Source organism: Argiope bruennichi, chromosome 6 (genome assembly GCF_947563725.1).
Source record: "Argiope bruennichi chromosome 6, qqArgBrue1.1, whole genome shotgun sequence".
Lineage (NCBI taxonomy): Eukaryota > Metazoa > Arthropoda > Arachnida > Araneae > Araneidae > Argiope > Argiope bruennichi.
In genome coordinates, this window is record NC_079156.1 from 87029258 (window position 1) to 87042079 (window position 12822).

Consider the following 12822-nt stretch of genomic DNA (forward strand, 5'->3'; position numbering starts at 1 on the left):
ATAAAGCGACGGAAAGAATGGCAAACGCTAAACCCAATGAAAATAAATCGTGGAGGAATTTAGCCCCACAAAGGAATTGGAGGGGAGACAATTTTGATCAGAGGAAACAATTACAATGTTATGAATGTCTGTCTACGACGCATTTAAGGCCAAACTGCCCTCAATTAAAAAAGAATCAACCGACAGAGCAGATAAATCACGTAGGAAGCGCGCACGAAAATGAATTATTTGCTCCCTATATAAGTGAAGGATCCGTTAACGGATCGGAAATTAAAATTCTCCGGGATTCAGGCGCCAGCGTAGATATCGTAACACGAAATTACGTCAGTAATGCAGATTTTACCGGTGAGGTAATTTGGGTGAAACAACCATTGGACTTAGATTTGAGGTGTTTGCCTCTGGCACGTGTAAGGCTCAATAGCCCAGAGTTCGGGGAGGTCGTCACAAAGGCCGCTATTGTTGATTCATCTCTCGATCAAGGAATTTACCTTCTTAGTAACGCCACGGCCGAGTTACTTAACAAACGTATCAGTATTGCCACTGTGAATGCTGTCACTACTCGTTCACAAAAGAAGGGGGAAAACGCGAAAGGGGATGGAAAAGCAAGGAGAATAGAAAGCGGGACAGGAGGGAAGAATGAGATAGAACCTGAAATGCAACTGAGAGAAGAATCGTTACCACCCATTGAGATAGGGGAAGGAGCTGAAGATTTATTCACTCCGTTCAAGATAACTCAAGAAGAATTTTCAAAGGCTCAAATGGACTGCGGAACCTTGGAAGAATGTAGGGAACGCGTTAACAAAGGACATGAGGGATTTAAAAAGGAAAAGGGATTGTTTTTTAGGGTAACAAAAGATCATTTAGGAAACCCGAGATCTCAATTAATTGTGCCGAAAAAATTCAGACCGGCAATATTAGAGATGTGCCACGAGTCGACGTCGGCACATCTGGGGGTAACTAAAACGAAAGATAGGGCCCTAAAATATTATTTTTGGCCAAATTGTGTAAAGGATATCGAGAATTACGTTCGCTCGTGTGATCCTTGTCAACGAATCGGTAACCCAAGGGAGAAGACAAAGGCCCCTCTCAAATTAGTTCCCGTTATATCGGAAATTTTTAGCAAATTAAATATTGATTGCGTAGGACCATTACCCATTAGTGAGAAAAACAATCGATATTTGTTAACGGCGATGTGTATGTCTTCAAAATATCCGGATGCAATCCCTATAGAAGACCTTACGTCAATCACAGTGATAAATGCTATGTTAAACGTTTTTAGTAGAATGGGGTTCCCCCGTGAGATACAGTGTGATTGGGGTACGTCGTTCACTAGCTATTTAACCACAGAATTTTTTGATAAGTTCGGAATAAAAGTCACTCATTCATCTGTGCGGCATCCCCAGACAAACCCGGTAGAGCGTTTCCACAAAACCATTAAGCGACTTCTAAAGGTACTATGTTTAGAGTCCGGGAAGGATTGGGAGAAAAATCTTCCCGCAACTCTGTTAGCTTTGAGAACGGTTACTCACGAGAGCACAGGATTTAGCCCCGCTGAGTTGGTTCACGGAAAAAACCTAAGGACTCCAGAAGTGCTGTTATACGAGCACTGGGTAGCACCGAAAGAAAACGAAACGGCGGTAGCCAAATACATGTACGACTTAATAAACCGCATGAGACGTTGTCAGGATATAGCAGTAACCAGGATGTTGGAGACGCGAGATAAGAGAAAATTATGGTATGACAAAAATGCTGTCCATCGCCAATATAAATCCGGTGATCAAGTGTTGGTGCTCGCAGCATCTATGCCGAATAAACTATCAGTACAGTGGATAGGGCCAGGCGAAATTCAATCTCAATTGTCGGAAACGAACTATATAGTGAAAATGACAGGAAAGGAGGCCAAGCCCCAAATTTTTCACGTTAATCTGTTGAAACCTTACCATAAAAGATTGGCGGAGGTGAATCTAGTGTTCCACGAGGAAAAAGTGAATGTGGAGACGGAAAATGATTTAGAGATCGCATACCCGACGGGAGACGTAAACGCGTACGATTTCGAGGAAATATCTCGAAGTAGCAACTTAGAAGAGAGGTTAACGACGGAGCAGATTGGGGAACTCAAAGAGTTGTTACATAAACATAAAACAGTTTTTTCAAATAAGCCGGGAAAAACCCATCTAGTTGAGCACGATATAGAACTGATCAGTAATCAGCCGGTTCGGTCGAAGCCATATCGCACATCACAACGCCAAGCCAAAATTTTGAAATCGGAAATAAAGCAGATGTTAGATCTGAAAATAATTGAAATGGGACAATCAGACTATACATCACCAATGCTGTTAGTAGAGGCACCGGGAAAGGCCCCAAGACCTTGTATTGATTACCGAAAATTAAATAGTGTAATTAAAACTGAGTACTTCCCCTTGTCCAATTTAGAAGAGCGAGTAGAAAGAGTTTCCGCCGCAAAATTTATTACGGTACTAGATCTAGCGAAGGGCTACTGGCAAATTCCAATGACGAAGAACGCAAGTCGGTTAGCAGCGTTCGTAACTAATTTCGGGACGTATCTCCCTCTAAGAATGCCATTTGGATTGGTGAATGCGCCATATTTTTTTAGTAAGATGATGGCTGAGATATTAGGGAATTGTGAGAAGTATGCAGTACCTTACTTAGACGATATTGCGATCTATTCCGAAACATGGGAAGAACACTTGAAACATGTTGACGAGGTTCTTAAAAGAATAGGAGCGGCAAATCTAACCGTGAAACCATCAAAATGTCAGCTAGCACAGAGCCGGACGAAATATTTAGGACATATGGTAGGAGATGGCGTTCGAACACCAGCCGAAGCAAAAATCAAAGCAGTGATAGATTTTCCTACCCCCAAAACGAAAACTCAGATACGAGCTTTCCTTGGGCTAGCGGGTTATTACGCACACTATGTGGAAAAATTTTCTGTCATAGCCGCACCTTTAACCAATGCATTGAAAGGTAGGATGACGAAAGAGCAGATTAGATGGACGCCCGAATGCGAACAAGCATTCCAAGAATTAAAAATGAGTTTGACAAAAAAACCCGTCTTGCATGCCCCTGATTATACAAAAAAATTTCTAGTCCAAACTGATGCGTCGGATGTAGGGATGGGAGTTGTAATGTCTCAATTAGATTCCGAAGGCAAGGAACATCCTATTTTATATCTAAGTAAGAAATTTTCAGACGCGGAAAAGAAATATAGCACGACTGAAAAAGAGTGTGCTAGTATAGTATACGCCATAAAGAAGCTTAAATTTTACTTGGATGGCCAGCACTTCACTATTGTCACGGACCACAATCCATTAGTTTGGCTAAAAACCAATGCGGGTAACAACCCTAGATTGATGAGATGGTCATTGGCTTTACAACCATACAACTATACTGTCACACATAAACCGGGCAGTAAGCACCAGAATGCTGATGGTTTGAGCCGCTGTAACCTTTAAAAAAAGGAAAATCTAGTGATAAATTTTAATGTGTAAACGGTATTTTAATGTGTAAATAGTGTTTTAATGTAAATTGTTTTTTAAAATGTATTTGTATTGTATGAGTGCCTCTAAGAAGGGATAGTTGGTTCCACGACCCAGTAGTGACTTTCGTCCAAGACTGGACAAAAGTCCCCTTTCAAAGGGGGGGAGAGCTGTAATGAATCAGCTTCTTCCTGGGTGACCACTGTGACATTCCTTTTTCCCACACTCGATAATGTACATTCCGGGCCATTCTTCATCAACGAAACTCCCACAGTGTTAAGTGCCTCCAGATTGCCAAATGGAAGACCCTCCTTTTAAGTACGGTCATCTGGCCATTTAGTGCTAATCCAGATAAGGAACCACACGTGCGTTTCCCAGGCAAATAAATCGTGTCTTCGAAAGGCGACAGTGTCAAACACTCCAGATGTCCTGCATTTTTCCCATGGTGGAGGGTGAATCATCAATGGACATTTTCCCACGGGCTACCAGAGACGATTCAGGTTGTTCTGAACGGTGATTGGGTAACAGGGAGTCTGAGAGGAAAATAAAAGGTGAGATTTTTCGGAAGAAGACGGAGAGAAGCTACGTGTGAATCAGGGAGAGAAGCTACGTGTGAATCAGGGAGAGGAGCTTCGTGTGAACCAAGGAGGAGAAGCTTCGTGTGAATCGGACTTCTGCGTAGAATTCCACCCGAAGAAAATTCGGTGGATTCCGAGAGCTACCCCCGGAGTAGCCTAAGACGCCAACAGCCTGTTCGCTGTTCTTGTAAAGTTGTTTCCTTCGAAATAGTTCGAGGAATTATTCTTGTGTAATTTTCTTGTTGTAAATAGCATCATTCATTTAACCTAGATTAGAAAGAGTTGTTTTTATGTAATAAAGCTGTAAATAAAAAAATTTGATCATATCGCTACCTGTTTTTGGATCGAGACTTTACAACCTCAATACCTAGCCAATTCCGAAACCTACCAAAGTTGAAAAGGGCAGTACGAATTATTCTATAACAGGATTTGCAAAGGTATTTCTCAATTATTGTATATTTTCATCAACTCAAACCAGATACTTCCCTTTTCTTTGAAGTGCTTTATTTTTTTTATTGACTTTACAAAAAGTAGCATCCACTTGAGTATTTGAATTTTATTAAAAAAAAACTAGCAATTTCTCCGAAACATTGTAGAATGTTAGTTGTTTAAGTTTGAATCATTTGTATTGTCTTTTCTTGGCTTGCTGCATCCACCATTGCATTTTGTGCTTAACTAGTCTTACATTTTTCAATTCGCAGAAAGAATTACAGTCTGAAACGATTAATATTTAAATAAGCAAAATGAAAATTTATGTTTTGAAATTATTATCTAAAAACAGAAATTTACAGTTAGAAAGATTATATAAATCAATAAAATTGCATCGGTTTCTATTGCAACAAAAAATGTTAAAAATTGTTTAAAATTAATTTTGTAAACTTTATTAATATAAAAAATGCACGGAAACGGAAGTTGATATAAATGAAGATCTCATCTTTTAAAATTTAAAATGACATAAAATTGGGTTTATTTTTTTGAGTTTATTGAGATCAAAAATTAATTAAAACTTAATTATTCAAAAAACTGATTAATTTTTTATAAATACTTTAATGAATGCATACTACTCTAGATGTAACTATCTGCCAAATTCAGTAATTCCAAATACAAATACTTAGTCCGTGGAGAAATGCATTTTATGGACAAAATAGATAATTAATCGCGCAGTCTACAGGAAACTGTACTAAATTAATAACATTTTTAAAGAATAATCAGAAAAATATAATTAAAATTATAATTGTATTATTAAATACATGCGTTCACTGGACGTATTTCGAAAGTATTTATGAGGAATAATACTAGAAAAAGCAAAACTTGTCATAACCAGCGGAAGGGCTCTCCTCAAGAGATTCTTGTATATTTTCATAATACGCTGTGTTTTAGTTTGAACCTCACCGCACAAAAACAAGATTCTTGTTTTTGATCATTTTACTTTGCTTATTTGGATCCAAAATTTGACTCAGATCAACAATCTTGATGTGAAGGTTACATATCAAACATACTATGCTTTGAATTAAAAATTCATATGCATATATATTAGATAGATAAGTTTCAATGTTTGGAGCTAAAATTAATAATTGTAATGAAAACAAATGCAACATATAAATTGTGGAAGACGAGAGAAAATTAATTACACTGAACAAAAAGTATCAAAAATTGCTAGATGGAAAGATCTTGACACTGTTGTGGCCAAGAATACATCCATAATTAGAATGAAATGAAAATGAATTATGGAAAATTTTATGAATGTTCGAGTGACAAAAAAAGTTACACATACGGTAAATTAATGATACACAACACGGAACCACAAAAAGTATTTTATTAATCAATACAAATCTCATAATTCCCTCACCCCCAGTTATATTTACAAAATGCTGATCTTTTCTGTCTACAAAATATTGTACGATTTCTCTTTATGAATGCGCGAAAGGGGTTTTGCTGAATTCAGCTTTCCATGTCTTGCTCAATATTTATAAAAAATTTGATTTCATTCCTTTTATTAGTTTTACATGTAGGAACATATTTTCGTATGGTCACTTTGTACATTTTTGCATAAAAACCACTGACCAAATTTCAATCAACGAAGTCATTTCATATCCAGTTTTAAACAAGCAAACTATTCCAAAAATATAGTAAGTATTTAAACTTAAGAAGGTCCGAAACCTTAAGATTCATCAGCTTGTTTGAGGAAATAAATGTTCTTATTTACTTTCCCAACAAATTATTTTTAGTATTAAATTGTCACAGGCATTAAAGAGCTGCGTTATTTAATCAATTGTCTTCGCTTCCTCATTGTGTAAATGAACATTACTAAGGAGTCACGTCACATGTATGAAATTGCCATTAAAAATATTAGTGACTATGTAAAAACATTCTCCTTTCGAATTTTGTAGTTTTTCACGGTATCGTAGTTTCTCTTCTATTCATGTAAACTGCGCTATTAATAACATAAGCTTTCTTTCTTAAGCTTTTTAAAGATATAAAAAAACATAACGAAATATTTGATGAAACAATGAAAACGCTTTGAGTTTCATTGCAGCAATACATTGAATGATGGGAAATTATTCCCATTAATAATAAAGATGATTGTGTGTGCGCGTATGACAAACAAAGGCTAAACCATCTGACCTGTAACTACTAAATTTGACAAGTATACTTTGGAGATATTATACCTCGGAGATATTTTTGAAATTTCAATTAGAATTTCAGATTTAGTACGTTTTTGCAATAACTTACGGAAATATACGCACAAAAATGTATTAATATCATATATAATTCAAAATTTTAAAAAAATAACTCCTTAATGATGCTAATTTAACAGTCTTGCTAATTATTCCTAAATGTTAACTTTTTAAAAATATTTTAATTTCCAGAACTGATATTACGTTGTTATTATGAAATTGAAATTATTTCCATTGTTTCATATATTGAATCATGAGATTTTCTTTCATTGTTGAAAGCTGAAAATGGATTCTGTTTAGCATCTATAATGTTTATGAATAAGAAAGTAATGTTGTAATGCCGCGAAATTTAGAAGAAAACTGAACCGTGCTTTTAATAGAGCTTGGGATTATGGGATTGGTATCCATTAGAAAAGTCCATATACACAAACAAAACATAACAGTTAAAATGAAGCTGCGTGAATTATGAACATGAAGTTATATCTAAAAGATTTTGATGAAATTCAATATAACCAATATTCTATTCCAGACGAAATGGCTGATTACTAGAAGCGATTAATGCAAAATATATTTTTAAAAAAATTGTCAAAATTTATAAAATAATTACACGATTATTAAATTTGTACAGAAAAATAATTTTGGAATTTGAAAGTGATATCTAATTTTTTTACGCAATCATATTTTTGAAAGTTAGCTTTTTCCGCTATAAAATATCGCTTGATTTCAAATTAAAAATTACTCAGGGATGGAAATTTCCATTTTTCAAAGTACATTTGGATAAAAATTAATTTAGTAGCTCTAAAACCTTCTGGATATATACATTAATTTAATATTAGAATAAATTGTTTTATCTCAATTACAGTAATGTGTTCTATACAATTTATAATACATCTTGTTAATTTTCTGAAATTATTTATTAGATAGTTACTTTTTTCATAACTAGTAAAAAATAAGTACATCAGGGCGAGCGTTATGCTGGTATACTAATGCATAAGCAGCTTGTGGATATTAAATTCTTTTTTACCAATGCATTTTCTTAGATTTCACCGACTATCTGCTCGAAAGATTCTATTGGCATATAAGCATTTGTTCACTTCTCAACTACAAATTTTCAAAATGTAAAGTCAAAACATAAGTCCAAATGCTATAGAAACTAAGTGAGTTGTTATTTATATACAATGTTATAATAATTAAAAATAATTGGATGCTATAAAAATAGAAGATAGACATTCTAGTCCGTTGTATAGTCGCGATTTTTAATAGAAAATAGACTAGCTTGCCACCCACATAGCAGGATATTCTGCTGGAATATTAAATTGATTTTTTTATAATGTTATAATAGCAAAAGTTTAACTAAAAAGTTCGAAAACACTATTTTTTCTGGCGAATATAAAACCCAATAAGATTGGTGTATGGATTTATATGGGATTTGTCATGAAAATGATTTACAAGCATATTTTTTCCAGTTATAAATCCTATTGTTTACGAAGCATTTCATTTCTAGCGCCGATATACATTTTTATATAATAAATTCTGTTTCTTTCACGTCAAAGCATTTTCATTATTTTTTTCCTTTAGAAATCAATTAAATAGGTTAGAAAAATGCTCCGCAAACGTATTCATTCTACAGGGTATAGAATTAGGATTTGTAAAGACAATTTTAGTCGAAATTACTTTGTTTTTTCCGTAGCCACAGAAGCGGTGTTGAAATCTGGTACAAAACGCGATTTGGCATTTCGCCTATGGGAAGTAAATAGTTAGCTTTTTGTTTTGCTTTCTTAAGTTTCACCTTAAACTCTTCGCATTGTACTCGGCATGTGGTGCGAACACGATAGAGAAATCCTCAAATATCATTTGAAGATTTTTATTTTAAGCATGAAGATAACTCTTTATATTAAAGTTTTTATTGCATTTCAATTCAATTCTTATATTTTATGTCCAATAACTCTTATTTATCTGAAATATCTCAATTTCATAGGATGCTTGGATCAAAAGGGATTACTTTTGGGATGTAAGTAGCCCTACGCAGAAAAATTATTGCCTGAAAGTGACCTTTAATAAAATCTTCGGCCCAATATATTTTTTTACTTTTCTTTATTTAATATATTTTTCGTTAGCTGTCATAAGTTTAATGTTTTTCAAAATTGATATTTCTTTAAGTTAGTTTCATTATGTTTTAAATGCAACAGAATTTTGCGCATTCTAAATATAATATTTTTCGAATAATTGTGTTATAAAACAATGTTTCACATGTTAATATAAATAGTTTTTGATTTGGTAAAGCAGGTGCTGACTACAGCTATTTATTCAGGAAATAGGAAAAAAAAAATATCTGTATCTGGAAAAAAATATCAAGTATTTTCATGGGAAAATATGAATTTTTTTTATAATATATTTAATTTCTTACAAAACAAATTAAAAAATACGTTTCTGGGCAAAATTTCAAAAATTAAAATTCTGGAAATGGAAAATGTGTTGGCAATTGCTTGGAATCTAAAATGAAAGATTTTTCTGTGGAATCAAAAGAATTTAATACTTCGAAGGCCTTTATTTTCCAGTAAGTATTTTCCGTGTATGATCGCTTCTTACATATCTCAACTTTCAAAATAACAAATTAGTCAGCATTAGAAGCCATGAAGTCGGCAGTCGGCATTAGAAGCCATGATGAATTTAGTTTCCTGATTACCTTCCGTTCTATTATAAGAAAGTCATTTTTCAAAAAGATTTTTTGTCCGAACGACACACTGTGACAAAAATTAAAGAATTTCTTTGATCAAAATTATTTTGAATAAACTTAAAAGAAATTTTAAGCAAATGATAATGCAAGGAAAATTGTTTTATATGGAAACTTTAGCTTCAGGAAATCAGTTTGTTACAGACAGAACCAATAGTTTTAGCTATAATTCCTTGCACTGAATCTACGTGTGAGACTTGCACATCGAATTACAAAATGTTTGATATTTAAATTTAATATTTATAATAAAATAGTTAATTATTCAAAAGACTTTTGGGCATACTTAATACATTGTTGACTGGCAATTTGATAAAAATAATTTCATATCACCCTGTTTACAAAATTGAATATGAAAATGATAAATTTATGAATACTCGAATTAATTCATGTATGGTTAATAACATTTTAAATATCTCGGAAGTTCTTTCCGATTTTTATTGGATAAAAATTATTAATGTCGAAATAAAATATGGCATTTATTTAGCAGTTTAAATAAATTCGCGATCATGGACCAAACGACAAAATTTTTAATATCAGAATCTAATAAATTAAAAAGCAAATTAAGTTAAAAATTAAAATTGAGCAGGACATATGCTTAAATATTAGTAGCGTTATATTTTCATATTTATTGAAATAATGAATCATCAAAAGATGTATTGTGTAATATTCATTATTATATTTGAATATGTAACTGCATTAGAAAAATATTTCATTAACAAGCGGTAGTAGGGTATTAAAATTATAATAAAATCCACATTGACTAATTTGAAATCTTTTTTTAGAACTTCATTAAAATTCGCTTTTGGATTAACAGAAGAGAAGCTGATCGTCTGCTTACAGAAGTTTAGTTCGAATTATAGATATTGCATGGTTATTTTGCTTATGACAGCCAAACGATTTAAAAACGTCTTAGCTTTCCCTGTCGAAGTTATACACATTTATTCTTGCTCATGTTTGAAATTCACATTGGCATTATTATTGATTTAGTTAAAAATAAAGATGATGCATAACAAATTATCGTATGATTATAAGTAATTTTGCAAAATCTTTTTTATTCAATTCAACTTCAAAAGAAATAATAAAGTCAATAATAATGCAAGTAGGATTGATTTGCTCTTTAACAAATTGCATGCTTGAAATAAAGTAAAAACTTAAAATCTTTTCGATTCTTCTGAATTATGAAATAAATTCATTAAGATTTAAAATCTAGATCCGACTTTTAGAATGACGATTCCGACAATGTTATATTAATGTTTTAAATACATAAAGGGATTTTTTTATATATTTAAAAGTTTGACTACATATTAATTAATATTATTACCATCAAAATGTATGAATGAGCTACTAAAAATACCACTATCGTAAAAATTTTGTTAATGAGGAATAAAATTTTTTGGTTTATTTTAAAGACCTGCCTATGAGTTCTATAGTAATAAGATTACGTCCAAAAGTTGATGGAACAAATTTTACTCTATTATAATTGCTCTGACAACATAACATTATAATAATTTAAAATGCTTTTATATTTCTGCAGTAAACTGTTGATTAAAAGAATTTTGAAATTAAAAATAAATATCAAACTGTTATTTGAATCTCATTTCCTAAAAAAGAAATGTACTCAATAATTAAAGATAATCGTAGTTTCAACATAACAAAATATGAAATGCTGTTCAATAAATAATTCTTTATTAAGAAATTGTAATGTAATAAAAAAATTATTTTGAATTTTTTTTAAACACAAGTTTGAATTTCTTTTGAAAGTTTGGAATTGAAAGAAAGACCCTAAAGGCTTATTAACTTAACTGAAATTACATTTTGTTACTGCTAACACTGTGCGAAGTGTGGGCTCATAGTTTAGCATTTTTATTTTTGATTTTTAGTAGCATTTTTTTTAATTGAAAGTTACACAGAGGAAAAATCACAATAAATTGGGTTTTTTTTCAATAAAAGTTACCTGCTTTCATTAAAATTATTTCCGGAAAATTTTTTGACTCACAATTTTTACCGTCACTGTCGGCATATTACGAAATCAGCAATTTGAAATTTGTTTGAGAAATCTGCACATTTTTTTAATTAATTTACAGTACATTCGAAAATATAAGGAAATATTACAAAAAAATTTCTGCAAACCAACTTTTAATTCTGCATGCCAGTTAGTTGAAAAATATTCAACGAAGAATTTTCAACTAATATTCGACGGGATTTAAATGCTTAAAATTCGCATTTTAAGAAATATACCTCTGCGGGTTTTTTTCTTTGAAAAATTTCAGTGATATTAAATTTAAAATGTATGATTTCTTTAAAGTTAATAACTATTATTACCGTAGAGTTATATACTGTCAAAAAACGACCAACAATTTCAGTCCAAGCGCAAGATGAAACTATGCATACCATTGTTTTAGGCTTTTTCTTTGCATTTTCGATTCATTTTGAAATTAAAAATCTTTTATTCTTTGTGTATAATCTTGATATTATTTTCGATAACCGTGTACTTTATTAACCAGTATTATAGAATATAGCTTATTAAACTTAATAACTAATTTTGCAGTTTAGGGAAAATACTAATAACTTCTTAAATACCAAAGTTCCTGTTGGCGTTTGCCCTTCATTTAATAGCAATTTAAACCATCGCAATTTCTGTTATTATCATTCAAATAATAGCATAAATTCATATTCCGACTTTCTTGCTCCCAATAATCTTATTATTTCAAATCATTGGAGATTCAAATCTTCATGGTAATTTTTTTGAGGATTTTAAAATATTTATTAAATTTACTTCCCATTCTGTTATTTTTGACCCTATTATTTGAATTATGTAAGAAATATTTCAGATTATACAAATAGAAAATTCAAAATTTATTTAGCTTGATGATGCTGCGAAAAGATATTAAAAAACGGCTATTTTTCATTTAAAAAAATCCGATTATTTCTCAATTGAATTTCGCTTTGACTGTTAGATTATATAAATGAAACAATTATTTTGAACTGCAATTTCCTTTTATAAAGCAAGTGCAAGCAAATTATCAATGGTGCAACTTAAATTATAATTTGCTTTTGCGTGATCTTGAGCAAAAGTTTCAAGAAGTTTTCGTTCAAGTTAACAAATTATGTTGGGCGAAAAGTGAGGGAAAATAAAACCAAGAAAGCGAAGAGAAATTCCAAAAGGATTGCTCATTTAAATTACAAGATGTTTATAATAACAGATAAGTCAAGTCACATTTTTAGTGCTTCCTTTCTTAAAGACAAATATATGCATGCAAATCATCACCGCTACGCAATGTAGTGCTCTAGTTGACAACTGATTTAAGATGTTCTTGGAAGAGTAAAGATAA

General features: G+C 31.9%; 1 protein-coding gene across 2 annotated transcripts in view; it reads right to left on the bottom strand.

Annotated features, from left to right (window-relative positions):
- The window catches only part of LOC129971617 (potassium voltage-gated channel protein Shab-like), a 268193-nt gene that overhangs the window by 255055 nt on the left and 316 nt on the right, over positions 1-12822 (bottom strand). The window lies entirely within an intron of this gene.